General features: G+C 32.3%; 1 pseudogene; it reads right to left on the reverse strand.

The window, feature by feature from the left end:
* Positions 1 to 617: 617 nt before the first annotated feature.
* Positions 618 to 717, reverse strand: LOC138831415 (U6 spliceosomal RNA; annotated as a pseudogene).
* Between the last annotated feature and the right edge of the window lie 5203 nt (positions 718 to 5920).

Genomic DNA, 5920 nt, shown 5'->3' on the forward strand with positions numbered 1-5920 from the left:
AATCTGTATTTTGTTTGTATAATGTCCATAAGCTATTTAATTCTCTCCGAGATGTAATACTTTAAATTCTACAATTTTATTATATATATATATATATATATATATATATATATATAGGTTCATTAATAAATGTGTTATTTCATATAGCAATCCATATAGAAAAAGTTTAAGATTCCTTTTTCTCTTAGTTACTTTTAGTAGTTTATTTCTTTGGGATAAAATGACAGTTATCTAATTTCAGTAATTTTGTAAAGATTATGCTATGTAAAGGCCTTTCTAAGGTGAGGATTTAATGCACTGATGTCAAACTAATTTTCAGTTCAATGAATTACATGTATTGTTACATTTGTATTTTTTAATTTTTTTATTGTGAAAATACTGTACAGAGGGGTTAAAAGTACATGGGCAAGATAATGAGTACATTTCTTATCAAGTACTGTAGCATCCTCATTTGTTTGCCCTTCCCATCCATTCCCATCCTTCCCCTGCCCCCCACTCAATCCTCGCCGCTACTTCCCCCAACACCAAAGTTGTCAAGTTCATTTTTCGACATAACGACTTGTATTTTTGTAATCAATTTTTAATAACTGTTTTTCATTTCTTGCATCTGAAGAATGAAAAATATGGAATACTTCACAAATTTTCATATCATCCTTGTGCAAGTGCCATGATAATCTCTCTATTGTTGTCATTTGGCTAAACGTGCTGCTGAAGCATGTAGTATCCTGTAAATTTAAATAGTTAATGATGCAATCTTTATACAGGCATATATCCTTGGTTGACTGTTTGTAACTAGGAAACCTTATTGCTCCTAAAAATGCTATTGATCTTACTTCTCTAAAATTCTGTGCATATTGGAAAAAACTTATATTGTTTGGTCGATTGCTCACATTTGCAATTTTTTTGTCAATGACTATTTTAAGTCTTTTTCATCTTAAATTTGATCATACTTTGAAGCCTTTATAGCTAGGTCCAAAGGTGATGCATTTTCAAGTACTTATTTATCAACTGAGTTAGCTTTGTGGAGCTAATGGATTCAAAGTAAGCCTTGCTTAAGATCCACTTCTAAACTTCTGCAGCTCAAAAATTCCTAAATGAGGTCTTAGTGGCACAAATGTCTACCTGTCCCTTTACACTTGCTCCATGTATGAACAGACATAGATTTTCTTATTGGAACAAAACTAATCTTAGATAAAAGGGATAATAGAGAAACAGTTAAGACAGAATCGCTTAGACTAGAAGGTATTTTATCAAAATATAACTGATTTTTATACCTAACATTTCAAAAGTAGCTAAAGCCAAGAAGGTGTAAAATTTTTCACATGCATGATTACCTAATGTCCTGGCGAGTCTACCATCAAACCAGGCAGGAATTTACACTACTGCCTTTCTTTCACCAAATATTTTTATCGTTACAAGAGAAGTCTATATCTTTCTCCTCTATAATAGGGCTTAAATTGGTAATGTTTTAATCACAGTGTTTCCTCTTGTCTCTAGGCTGTCAATCTACAAATGGTAAAGCTTTAGGTACAATAATACCATACACTGAGGTAGAAATAATGGAATAATACTTTAAAACATAGTTGCCTTTGATACCCTATCCACAGCAGAACATTGCAAAACATGTGCCTTTTTCTTATATTATATATAGTTATATATTTTATATTTATACGTGCTGATATTTTATTTCACACAGTGAAACTTACTAGAATTGATAATTTGACAAATAAATAGATATTTATTACAATAAATATATTGGAATATAAATAATAAGGTTCAGAATTTACATTAGAATATAAAAAGTATCAATGCAATGTCTTCGGTATAAACTTGTGATGTGTTCTAAGTGTTCTAGATCTTCTGAATTCACATTGTAAAAAAAAATGTTGTTTTCCTCTATTCTATAGGGGATTTTACTCTGCTGCTCTGTTTATTGTTCTAACTCACTGGATCCAAAATGTTTTCTCCATATTTCTGAAGCATTCCTACTGATTATACCCAAATTTTGCTGATATGATATATAAGGTATCATTCTTCAGCAGGACCCACGGGTCCTATGATCCCAGGTCCCAGTTATCCGCTTCATCAGATAACAAGAGCAAGATTTCTCACCTAGGCTCATGAAGCATGCCAAAAGAATGTAATTGAAAATCCATCTCAATTCCTTATGACACTGGAATTAGCAGTAAGCAATTGTGAAATGCAATGCAACTTAAAATGAAAGATGAAATAACAAAATCTGAGAGAAAGTAGAGTAATTCAAACTTTCAGTATACAAATGACCAGCCCATATGAGTGACCAAGATCACAAATGTCACAAAATTATTTTTCACACCCCTCTTATAATGATTACTGAAAGATTTCAGTCCAGCATAAGTAGTCCAAAAAATAGTTCCTAGAACGATAGATCCATAATTGGTCTACCAAGGCTAGGAAAACTTGACTTACAGGTCAAATATAATTCACAAACATATTAATTGAGAAGATAGTTAATGCTTCAAATTACTGGTACTTCAGTAAAACTTGCTTCTGTAGAATAAAACTATCATTCTCAAACCAATGATAACCTACATTTAATCTCCTGAAAACAGATTCCTGTTCAAATGATCTTTTAAAAATCACATTCACCAAAAGATCATTTGACAAGTAGATGATAGTGACATTATAAATTTTTCAAGTTTAGGGTGCAAGTTACAATTGAGTTGATTTATTTAGCCAGTACTAATGCCAAACAGGTTCAACCATTCATTAAAGTGTAGAACTAGTGCCACCCACCATTTGTGTTGTTCAGTAGATGCCTTCCAGAAATGTGTCAAATAGAACAACCTCCCATAATTCAAACCCAATCACTAGCTAATAAAGAAAGTTTCATCACTTAATAAGGTATATTTTAAAAAGTCACAAATAGTTGCCTTATCATATGTTGTTTTATGTTTTTCCTATCTGTCTATCATAGTAAGAAATATGACTTAAAGTCATGAATATGGGTACTCATCAGAGATGTGACAAACATAAAATCTGTCTTCTATTTCTACCATATTCCTGTACAGTAGTAAAACGTAGTCTTCTTCTTTTTTCCAAAACTTATAGGTATAGAAAATATTATCCCATGTAAAATAAAATAATCACAAACGTTTTACAAAGCCATTTATAAAATGTGTTAGTTAAGAATATATTCTAAGCCATTTTTAAACTTTCTTGTTGACTAAAGATTAATCTTCCAACTGGATGAGAATAAAATCATGTCTAGGTGCTTCATGTCTCCAGTCTTGCAAATTGTTTTTGCAGATGAATGAATTATGGAACTATAAGCTGCCATCAGTACAAGTATATGCAGGACTGAAACTCCATGTAATGAATATAAACCTTTCAAAATATTAACAATTTAACAGAATGACTTTCAGGAAGTTGAAACCAGAGAGGAATAATAGTAAAGACATATAATGAATGAAAAATGGAACAAGGGGCAAGTACAGCTAGAATACTCAATGTACACATGTGATAAAGGAAGTGGTAAATCTGAAATAAATCTTGGAGAATGGGTTAGTTGAGTATGATAGAAGGAGTCACTCTGATCCAGGAGCATTGGACAATTAGATGGACATATTTATTGTAATACACTTGCACAACCTTTTGAAATTTAGTTTAAAAACACAACAAAAAACAAAAACACACAAAATTGCAACCAAACAGCAATCTCTAGAGAGGATGAATATGACCTCTCAAAATTTAAATAGTTAATGAAGTGTAGTCTTGGGAAAAGCAAACAAAGCTGTTCAAAGAGGGCAGTTTGGGGTAGCAGAGAATTTTGAACAGATTTAAATAGATTGTCTAAGGTTATGAATCACCTACATCTGCTGCAAATATTTTCTTCTGTGAGTTCTCTTTGTCTGCAATGGATACTCCAGTCCTCAGCCACACTTGATAGCTTGTGAAGATAGAATGGAAGAAACAAGATCAAGAACCCGTTACTCCACTGGAGACAGAAGAGTCCTCTATGTTTTCGCTCCTCTCTCTTCACTACTCTTTCTTCATACTTTTAAGTCAAGTGATTTTGAATTATATCTTTCATTCTTTGTTCTGGCAAAGTAATTAGCCAAACTAATTTACTAAATATTATTTGCCATTTTTTTCTGCCATGCTCTTCACTTGTCCAAGAGAGTCCATTAAACTTCACCCTTGCATTTGTTTGACACGAAAACCCAACGTCTATGTTAATGAGGACAAACTCTAATGTAAAACTTTGTCTCCGGAAAACCATTCCAAGAAGCTGTCATCACAAATATTTAGCTATACTTTTTTTCTTTTACCTTGAAAGTCTTCTTGTGTATAAAGTGCCACCAAAATAAGTACTCCACTAATTTTTTGTTCAGTCACTTCTAACCTCAAAGGTATATTTTGCTAACAAGATGCTTAGAGGAAACCGTAGTTTACTTCAATTTTATGTTCTCTCTTAAGATTCTCCTTTGATACCATATCATGATCAGTGAAGTTATTCTTTGCAAAATTATTTCAATAGATTATTTTTTTTTTTGGTCTTGCATTTCCTCAGCAAGATGTATGGAATAGAATAGAGTTAAATTATCCATACCTTGGGTGACAGTGTCTGTTACAAAGGACAATGCTTCTATGTCCTAATTCTATATCCTCCTCTTAGCTCTTGTCTGATTTCCAATTAAGCACAGCTTCTTGGCTTCAAGTCCAGTGAAGCTGAAAGACTATAAGATCTCCTCCCCACCCAGCCCCACTACATCTTCATGGTTTCTCTTTTAAACCTCTTTTAAATTGCCTCATTTGGACATAGAATTTATTTTCTTGTCTTCATTCAATCTGTTCTGTATTGTAGTGAGCCAAATAGGCTCTGTAAAATCACTTTAGGTAGCAAAAATATTAAGACAATCTATATCAAAAATTTTGGCCTCCCTCCACTGCTGAAGTCAATGCTTAGATAGGGCTTCTAAGAACATTGTTTTCTTACCCTTTCAATTTTCTCAATTCTTTTCTGATCCCAATCTTTTTGGCTTATGTAATAAGAGCAGTCTTCACTACCTCATGTTAATAAGGATATTATTTTTTGTGAGCTACTTAGAAATGTGTAATCATTGTAGTATCCAATCAGATTTTTTTCTGCATTTCAGTGCTTCACGTGCAAAGACATTGTGGAAAGTGTTACAAACAGAAACGTGTGAACCCAATACCTGCTTTCATTTTGGAGGGCACTTTCTCCCTAAATATTTTGACCCAAATTATATTTTTCAAAGAATAATTTTGGTAATTAAAGGTCAATTCACAAATTTTGATGTCTTATTTTTAAGAATTTGAATTTCACACAGTGAGAGTATATTTCCTGGATAAGGACAATTCTCAAGGGAACCTACAGGATTTACAGTAAGGTTTCTGAAGTTTGTATGTTTAGTGTGAAAATGAGCTATCTTCACCCACATTGCTCCCTCTCAACTAAGTCTCCATAGTTTTCTTTACATGAAAGTCTATTTTGCCCAGGCAATTTTCTTAATAGCCTAAGTTGTTAAAAATTTTGAACAATTAAAATATACCTGTCATAATTTTTAAACTCTTTTGAAATTCCTTTATAATAATCACGTTTTCCCAATCCTAATTCAATCTTTACCATCAAAAATAGTAACATGTTGTTTATATGATATAGAGACCATGCAACTATTATTTTCCAGTGGCTTTATATATATATATGAACATAGAAGCTGATGCTGAGCAAAATGAACTCCAAGATATGGAAACAGACATTTTTTTTGGCAGTTGTTTTTAATGTACTATGGGATTTCTATTTTATTTGGTTTTTTTTCCCCTATGGTTTGTCCCCGGCTGTATTTGATTTTGGTACCCTGTGTATTGTGTATACATTTACTTAATTAGAGAAGTGAAGAGGAAAAACAAAGTGGCG

This window comes from Dipodomys merriami, unplaced genomic scaffold (assembly GCF_024711535.1).
Source record: "Dipodomys merriami isolate MVZ:Mamm:240054 unplaced genomic scaffold, mDipMer1.0.p SCAF_195, whole genome shotgun sequence".
Taxonomy (NCBI): Eukaryota; Metazoa; Chordata; class Mammalia; order Rodentia; family Heteromyidae; genus Dipodomys; species Dipodomys merriami.